This window comes from Balaenoptera ricei, chromosome 15 (assembly GCF_028023285.1).
Source record: "Balaenoptera ricei isolate mBalRic1 chromosome 15, mBalRic1.hap2, whole genome shotgun sequence".
Taxonomy (NCBI): domain Eukaryota; kingdom Metazoa; phylum Chordata; class Mammalia; order Artiodactyla; family Balaenopteridae; genus Balaenoptera; species Balaenoptera ricei.
In genome coordinates, this window is record NC_082653.1 from 84,778,909 (window position 1) to 84,788,945 (window position 10,037).

Here is a 10,037-nt window from a genome sequence, read left to right on the forward strand (position 1 = left end):
TGTATGTATGTATAACTGAATTACTTAGCTGTACACCTGAAACTAACACAACATTGTAAATCAACTATACTTCAATTAAAAAATTTTTAATTAAAAAATAAAAATTAAATTAAAATAGAGTTTTAAATTTTCAAAATCATGTGAAATAAAGACAAAGAGAGGATGCCAGTCTCTGTCACAGAAGGCCTTCCATGCACGTGGCCCTTGTTCAACTTTCACGTCTTTCCTTCAGAGAGAACGACGACTGCCCTCGTTGTGAAGGTGAATTTTATGTGTCAGCTTTACTGGGCCCAGGGATGCCCAGATAGCTGGTGAGACATTATTTCTGGTTGTATCTGTGAGGGCGTTTCTGGAAGGGATTAGCATCTGTATCAGTAGACTGAAAAAAGATGGGCTCAAACTGGGCTGGCATCATCCAATCCACTGAGGGTCTGGATAGGACAAAAAGGGCAGAGGACGGATATTTTCAACCCCTTCCTGAGCTGGGACATCCATCATGTCCTACCCTCAGACATCCAAGCTCTGGTTTCTGGTCCAGGAGCGTTAAGCCACCCACTTTCCCAGTTCTCTAGCTCACAGACGGCACATATCATAGCATATCTCAGACTCCATAATTACATGAGCTGATTCCCATAATAAATCTCCTCTTCTGTATCCACGTATATCCTACTAGTTCTGTTTCTCTGGAGAACCCTGACTGATACACTTGTGAATAAGATTAAAAGGCAGAGATTAAGACAATCCCTTTTTGTAAACACTTACAGAAAACCATGTGCAAACTCGTGATCTTTTTCCCCCCTCACTTCAAGAGAATGGGGTGTTTGCCTTATATTGATGGGTGTTAAAAGTAAAAAAAAATCACACACCATATTATATTAAAGATCTTGAAGAAGGAAAATTGTCACATGTCTGTCTGTGACAGGCTATCCAACAGAACTTTCTGTGATGGTGGAAATGTTCTTTTTCTGCACTGCCTAAAGCAGTGGCCACTAGCCCCGTACAGCTGTCGAGCCCTTGAAAGGTAGCTATTGTAAGAACTGAATTTTAGATTTTATTTATTTTAATTAAAATTTAAGTAGTCACATGTAGTAGCAGCTACTTTATTTGGATAGGACAGGTATAATATCCATAACTTTAGATCCATTCAAGATCTTTTTTTTTTTAGTCTTTGACCACGGGTGGAAAAGTCTGAGGCTGGTGTGGCCGGTGCAGCCTGAGGTCAGTGAAGATTCAAGTATGATGCGGAAGGTCTGACGTTCATCCTTGAAGACCCCCATCAACACCAAAAAGTGAACAGCGCCGTCCTCTCCAGACAAAACTTGGATTCTCTGATGTAACACCTGTCATTTTCCCAAGCAGAAAGTCAAATATCAAATATCAGTACTTTCATAAGAGCTGAGAGTTCCCATTTCCCCATTCACGCCCCTCGTACCTCCAGCCTTTCACTTCATTACATAACGAGGAACCAAGAACTGGGCTCTCCAATCTGAAGGGCTTGGTTTCATTCCCTCGTTGTCTCCAGCACCTACTAGGATGCCTGGTGTACAGTAGGTGCCCAATCAGCATTTGCGGAATGTTGAATGACTATCTTGGAAGGAAGTGACAAAGGAAAAAGCAAAACAGAACAGCATGAACAACGAACTGTGTTCTTCAACTGTTGAAATCACGTCTCTGCCGGTTACCAGCTATGCCGTCTGGCCTCCGTGGGTACCCAAATGTAAGAGATCATTCTGACTGGGAGAGCTGCTGCCTCTTCCCGCTGCAGGGGTGGGAGGACAATGAATGCATGTTATTAGCTATCCAAATGGTCTGCTGCCTGATGGTGGTTGAAATATTCTTAGGAGTTTGAACATTACCGTTAGTTTCTCTTTTAATAAAACATCCTCATTCTAACACAACTTAAGAGAACAGTAAATATGGGGATAAACCATGTTCATAAAGATAGGAGTTTTATAACATAAAGACAAGAGTTTCATGAGAAACTCAGGCCAGATTTTGGGATCTTGCAAAATCTCTCTGAGGAGCTTTGCATCTTGTGTGTGTGAGTCAAGAAGGAGAGAGGGAGCCATATCCGAGCAATTTTTCCCCAAGAGACCCAAACGGAAACATCCCACAAAGAGGAAGCCTGGAGTTTATTCAAACTGCTTTTATTTTAATAAGTCCTAAGTGGTACTGAGAACATTTCCAAGAAATTAAATCGCTTGTAAGCTATTTATATATACTCTATTATCCCAATTTATCATTTTAAAAAATTCCAGTAGATCTTTTACCAAAATGCACCAGAAAGAGCAATCATTCATTGACATTACAGAATAATAGCCGTTCCCAATATTTTAACAGATTCTGACGTTTTAAGAATATTTCACTACGAGCCACCAAAGAAATCTAAAGCTGTGATTTCTGTAGTGAAAAAAACGACTCGTTGGTGTGGCAGATTTCCCTTTAAGGGTCGCCAAGAGGCTCTCACACATGGACCGGGCTCAGGACAAGCTCACTGTGGCCCAAGCTAGATCAGCACAGACCCAGGCCCTTCTGAAGGGGCCTGCCAGGGTTCAGCCGCTCTGGGCAGAAGTGAATACTCTGACGAAACCACTGCTCTTGTTTTTTGTTTTGTTTTTTTAAAATTAATTAATTTATTATTTATTTTTGGCTGTGTTGGGTCTTCGTTGCTGCGTGCGGGCTTTCTCTAGTTGTTGTGAGCGGGAGCTACTCTTCGTTGCGGTCCGCGGGCTTCTCGTTGCGGTGGCTTCTCTTGTTGCTGAGCACGGGCTCTAGGCATATGGGCTTCAGTAGCTGTGACACGTGGGCTCAGTAGTTGTGGCTCGCGGGCTCTAGGGCGCAGGCTCAGTAGTTGTGGCTCGCGGGCTCAGTTGCTCCGCGGCATGTGGGATCTTCCCGGACCAGGGCTGGAACCCGTGTCCCCTGCATTGGCAGGCGGACTTTTAACCACTGCGCCACCAGGGAAGCCCCACCACTGCTCTTGTTGATACGGTGTGAAAATGTGGTTTCATACTGAAAGTCGCTTTCCCGAATAAACACAAAACCACCAAATTCATTTTTCTAGCACATGGACCTTCTTGTTTCAAAGCACCAGCTAAGGGTATTGATTTAAAGAGTTACAATCTTATCACTCTTGCTGAGCTTAACAAACCACAATGAACTAAACCAGTGCCAGCATTTTCACGTTCATTTTTGCTTAAGAATTTGGATAAACAGAATAACTGGGAAAAAAACCCCAAGACTTTCCCTGAAACAAGACACACCCTAAGTGAACACGTGGCGCCCTCTTGTGGCAAAAGCAGACCTCACATGCCCACAGCTGGGCTTGTTTCACACCCCTCGCCACTCATTCCCCTCAAATTAGCCAGCTACCTTCAAATTACCCTGAATTACTAAGATTACTAAAAACACACAGTCTGGGCAGTAGCGTCCCATCCACCGGGGCTGGCTTCAGTTGTTCAGAAGGAGGTGAGAAAGTTCTGTTGAAATTTGCCCAGAGTGATAAAGGCCACTTAGTAAAGTAGCTACTTGACCTTCCCATCCTACATTTGACCTCATCTGCCAACTTAAAACGCAACATGCATATGTACCCTTAGCGTCAAAAATAAGCATTACCTTCAAAACACATCCTATACTGATGGGCAGATTTTTTAAAAGAAAAATCAGGTTTCTTCAGTCACACCAAGAGCCGTATCAAAGTGTTTAAACTATGAAAAAGTCGGGTTTTCCCACTGAGAGAAGGGGGCTCTCTGGGAGTTAACCCCCAGTCTCCTCCTCACCTGGCAGGTGCCTTGGCCTGAACGATTCTCATCCAGAACGAACCAGGCATTTTCATCCCTTGTTCTGGATCCCACTTCCTCCTCCCAACAAACTAAATCCAGAGCCAGAAGAGTTAAGTCATTTTTGGTGTCATACTCACCATATTAAATGATACAAATGTTAAAAAACGAAACAGCTGATTCCAACCTTCCAAGACCCTTTGTAGAGACAGTGTGAAAATACAGGCAATAAAGAGGCAGATCAGAGAATATAACACATCCAACCCAAATCAATATATACGCAGAACCAAAGGGAGGTGTCTGGTAAGATATTCTTGTTGGGAATCCCTAATCGAGGGAAAAAAGGAGAAGCTGATTTTAACAGAAACTCTAAATGTTTAAATGTTTTAAAATTCACGTATCTGCCAAACTTTGACTTGACACAGTGGAATAGGAAATTTGAACATTAACTTAACCATGAACCCTGCCTACCACTCATCTGGATGCAGGGACCAGAATGTGGTTCAATCTCCTCTCCCAAAGGCAACACAAGGCTGGAAAATGAGTTTGTTTCCCTTACCGCTGCAATCTCAGTTTCTAAGTGAATTCAGACAAGTGTATGTTTGCCCCATAGAGAACAAAGTACTTGCATGGAAAATAAGCCAACGCCCCTCTTTTCTCAGATCACTGTCACATAGTCGTAGGTGTTTCTAAACAGGAGTGAGTACTTATCAAGTCATGGGAGGGAGGTGGGGGTGAGTGACAAGGAACAGCACTATATCCTAGCTATGATATCCCCTTACATGTCCTACAAAGAACTGGGCCTTTTTTTTTTTTTTTAATAATATTTATTTATTTATTTGGCTGTGCTGGGTCTTAGTTACGGCTTGCAGGATCTTCGTTGTGGTATGCAGGACTTTTTTTTTTTTTTAGTTGCGGCATGCAGGATCTAGTTCCCTGACAAGGGATCAAACCCAGGTCCCCTGCATTGGGATCGTGGAGTCTTAACAACTGGACCACCAGGGAAGTCCCAGAACTAGACTTTTCGGTGCACTGAGAATTTGGTTGAAAAGAGGCAGCAACGCAACTGTGATGGTTAATTTTACCTCACCTTGACGTGCTAAGTGATGCCCTGATAGCTGGTAAAACATTAATTCTGGGTGTGTGAGAGTATCTCTGAAAGAGATTATTAGAACTTGAATCGGTGGATTGAGTAAAGATCACCCTCATCATTGCAGGTGGGCATCTAAAACGTTGAGGGCCTGAATAGAATAAAAAGGAGAAAGGGCAATTCTGCTCTTTGCTTGAGCTGAAACATCCACCTTCTTCTGCCCTTGGACATTGGTGTCCCTGGTTCTCAGGCCTTAGGACTTGGACTGAATGACACCACCAGCTTTCCTGAGTCTCTTGTTTGCAGATGGCAGATGGTGAGACTTCTCAGCCTCCATAATCACGTAAGCCAATTCCTATCATAAATCTCCTCATATCTTGGGGAGGGGGAAGGGTAAGATGTGACAGGGTGAGAGAGTGGCATGGACATATATATGCTACCAAATGTAAAATAGATAGCTAGTGGGAAGCAGCCACATAGCACAGGGAGATCAGCTCGGTGCTTTGTGACCACCTAGAGGGGTGGGATAGGGAGGGTGGGAGGGAGGGAGACGCAAGAGGGAAGAGATATGGGAACATATGTATATGTATAACTGATTCACTTTGTTATAAAGCAGAAACTAACACACCATTGTAAAGCAATTATACTCCAATAAAGATGTTTAAAAAAAATCTCATATCTATATCTGTATATCCTGTTGTTTGTTTTTTAAATATTTATTTATTTATTTGGTTGCACTGGGTCTTAGTTGTGGCAGGCAGGCTCTTTAGTTGCAGCTCTCAGGCTCCTTAGTTGTGGCATGCATGTGGGATCTAGTTTCCTAACCAGGGATCGAACCTGGACCTCCTGCATCGGGAGCTCAGAGTCTTAGCCACTGCTCCACCAGGGAAGTTCCTATTCTATTGTCTGTTTCTCTGGAGAATGACTAATACAGCAACTTAAGTCAAAGGAGCACAGAGACTTGCTGCTTTCTCCAAGTCGTCTTAGATAAGCAGCAGTGGCAGAGTGCTTGTAATCTTAAAAATAATAGAAGACAAGCTTTAAGAGCTAGAAAACTGAGCCTGTTTCCAATCTTGAAGCAAACTACTTGTTTCTGATAGAAACAGAACACTTAGTAGGTAGATGGGGAAGGGAAAACAGGTTAAGCCCACTTCCTTAAAAAAACTAAAAGCACTGGGATTTCCCTGGTGGCGCAGTGGTTAAGAATCCGCCTGCCAATGCAGGGGACACGGGTTCGAGCCCTGGTCCGGGAAGATCCCACTTGCTGCACAGCAACTAAGCCCGTGCGTCACAACTGCTGAGCCTGCGCCTAGAGCCCGCAAGCCACAACTACTGAGCCCGCGTGCCTAAAGCCCGTACTCCGCAAGAGAAGCCACCGCAATGAGAAGTCTGCGCACCGCAACGAAGAGTAGCCCCCGCTCACCGCAACTAGAGAAAGCCCACGCGCAGCAATGAAGACCCAATGCAGCCAAAAATAAACTAATTACTTAATTAAAAAAACAAAAAACAAAAAACTAAAAGCATTAAAGTTAACTGGAGAATTCCACTCTAATACCGTGGTGAGGCACAGCTCCCCTATAAAAGTTCCTTGTGTCATGTACCTAAACAATTTAAAAAATGAACTGTAAAGAATCTACTCAAAATATAGGCAGAGCAGAACTACAGCCATGCCTGCTCCTACTCCTTAAACAAACCGCTGTTTACCAGAAGTAACCAGCTCTCAAAGATGCCTCACACCCAATGGCACACGCTAGAAAGATGAGGTGTGTGTCTGATCCGGCGGGGCAGCCTCACACCCTCCCAACTCAACCCGCAACACTTCAGTTAAAACATCTTGGTACGCCTCTATAAAGGAAGATCATTTGTTTCAGGATAAAGGAAACTTTATCCTACGAAGATGACCTTTCCTAAGCAGTCAGGCCCTTTGCAAACAATATTCTCTAATCAAATTTCAGCTGTGCATATATACAGCTCAAGGGATAGTTTGCAGAGTTTGAAGTGCAAATAAAAGTGAACAGATGCTGGGTTTTTTTTGTTTTTTTTTTTAATTTTATTTATTTATTTATGGCTGCGTTGGGTCTTCGTTTCCGTGCGAGGGCTTTCTCCAGTTGCGGCGAGCGGGGGCCACTCTTCATCGCGGTGCGCGGGCCTCTCACTATCACGGCCTCTCCCGTTGCGGAGCACAGGCTCCGGACGCGCAGGCTCAGCAGTTGTGGCTCACGGGCCTAGTCGCTCCGTGGCATGTGGGATCTTCCCAGACCAGGGCTCGAACCCGTGTCCCCTGCATCGGCAGGCAGATTCTCAACCACTGCGCCACCAGGGAAGCCCCAGATGCTGTTTTTTTAAAATAAATTTATTTTCGGCTGCATTGGGTCTTTGTTGCTGCACGCGGGCTTTTTCTCTAGTTGCGGCGAATGGGGGCTACTCTTTGTTGCGGTGTGCGGGCTTCTCATTGCGGTGGCTTCCCTTTGTTGTGGAGCACGGGCTCTAGGCACGCGGGCTTCAGTAGTTGCAGCACATGGGCTCAGCAGTTGTGGCTCGTGGGCTCTAGAGCACGGGCTAAGTAGTTGTGGCGCATGGGCTTAGTTGCTCCGCGGCATGTGGGATCTTCCCGGACCAGGACTCAAACCCGTGTCCCCCACATTGGCAGGCGGATTCTTAACTACTGTGCCACCAGGCAAGTCCAGAGATGCTTTTTTTTAAATGGATCCAATTCATCCAAGTTTCCATAAAATTGGAAAAAAGAGGTAACATTTTGGAAGCAAAGGAGAGCCAAGTAGAAGCAACCATCCTGTGAAATCTTATTTAGGCCTCTAACTTCAAATGGTTACATTGAATGTACAGATTATCACTTGGATGAGGTGTGTTTCAAAGCTTCCAGCACTGGCTGGTGTTTAAAGGCCATTTCCAGCTCTGAGTTCATATGGTTTAGGAGATCCATTAATTCTATTTCTTCTCCTTGGAAAGTTTAAGAAGAATTTAAAAGTTATCTATGGTAAAGTGCAAAAAGAATCTTATAGCACATTTCTTTTTTTTTTTTTTTGGCATGCCGAGAGGCTTGTGGGATCCTAGTTCCCCGACCAGAGAGTGAAACTGGGCCTTCAGCAGTGAAAGCACAGAGTCTTATCCACTGGACTGCCAGGGAAGTCCCCACATTTCTTACTCTCTGTGAAATTATAGTAAATGGTCTATATGCATTTTAGAATACACATGCCAAGCTCCAAAATACGTCTTGCTTCCTAGCTATAAAATCAAGTCACGTAAAGAATGATCGATTTAAACGCAAGAGTTTCTTAATTTTTTATTCTCTATAGGCTTGCAACTTCATAATCACTTCAAGATCTCAACATTCATTCTAATGTTTAAAAAAAAAAAGATTTTATGATTTCCAAATAAGAATAACCGAGTCCAAGATTTTGTGCTATACACTGTTTCTAAATTTAAAGTGATTGTGCTGTTCAATCTTTAAGAACAGAATCCATAAAGGCAAAAAAGAAGAAAATGCATATAAATGTCAGAACTTTTAAAACAGGCTTCCCTTAGTTTTCATTGCCAAAATGATACAACTTAAAATATTTCAAATGAGTGATCCCCTTTATAATTCAATCATGGAAACAATTTATTCAAAAGAATATCTTATTTCTCTACTAATTGCTTCAAAAATTAAAATGTTTATAGAAGGCCTTCTTTCACAGTCATGAAATGTCATACACGATAGCTATCATCACCTCTCTACCCCAGAACTTTCCACAGGAGAGGCCACCTTCAGACACAACTGGAACCAATATAGCACCAAAGGGAAAAATTTCAGCTTAGTATAAGTGTATTAAAAAATTAATGTAAAAAAAAAAGTTATTGTGAGCTTTTAGAAAAAACACACCTTATTCTGATATAACCATATGAAAACACTTCAAGTTAATTTAGTTAATGCTAAGCAGGAAATTCTGTATTTGTTGTTTGCAACTGGTTGAAAATTTACAGACTTGGAATTTACAAAGCAAAATAAAAAAAAAACAGTTGATGAGTCATAGAAAGTTCCATCTCAAAGTAGCAGACTGAGTTTAAAACAAAAAGGGGGGGGAGGCAGGGAGAAGGTGTTGACAAGAAAACAGTTCCCATTCTGAAACACTGAAATGTGTCATCTCGTTTCACCACCCACGGGTGACCCCTAGACGGAGTGTCCACTAACCAGGGCTTTAATCGTTCAGTCAAGTCGGTGTCCTCTTAGACCGGCTAGAGATCGTTTTTTCCACAAGGGTTCTTACTTTGGGGCTCTCTGAGCGCACCCCCCGTAACCAAGGAGCACAATACAGCATTCCGTTACATCCGGGAGGAAAGTGAGAGTTGAGTTCCAACGTAACTTGACGTAATGCTTTTCATTCTCTGCTTCCAATCTTCTAAATCAGCAAAGGACTTTGTGCTAAAAGACTTGCAGATGAGGAGGGCAGCATTAATAATGAAGACAAGGGGAACCAAGACTACACACGTAAAATAAGACATTTATTATGCTAAAGAACAGGTTTTATTTTTCATTTCCCCAAAACACTAAAATAGCACACGGCATAGTAATTTAGCACACAATATAAACTGATAGATGCAATCAATAATTCCGAAAATGGTTAAGCCTTACTTTCGGACTCTTTAAAAACTTACACTCTAAAATGCCTTTTATCAAAGTGATCAACACACAACAAAAGGTGTTCTCTCAGAAAAAAATCTTAGTGTAAGAGATACCTCGACTCCTAGAAACTGGAAACCTTCTCTAAGGGAAATGCTTGATTTTTCTCTATAACTGAGCCCCGGCAGACAGGCTCAAGTTCATTATTTATTCTGAGTAACACTGCTAGGGTTCCTAGCTTGAGAAAGCGTTATCTAAAGGTAAGGTTAATATTGCAACTTTCACCGTAGGGCCTCCATTTAAATTGCATGTCAAGTGGAAGGAAAGGGATGTGAGAAAAGAAATCAGATTTTGCTCATTCTGCAAAATGCAGAAATGGTAACAGCTTACCATCAACTCAGCCTGGCTCAGAGTCAACTTTACAAATATCTATTTCCATTAGATGGTCAGAGACAGTCTAGAGAGACAGTATCTGGGACAGTAGCCCTTTAGGATGGGTGCTGAAGGTAAATTAAAAACTTTGTTAAATCTTTTGATTCTAATCTGATAT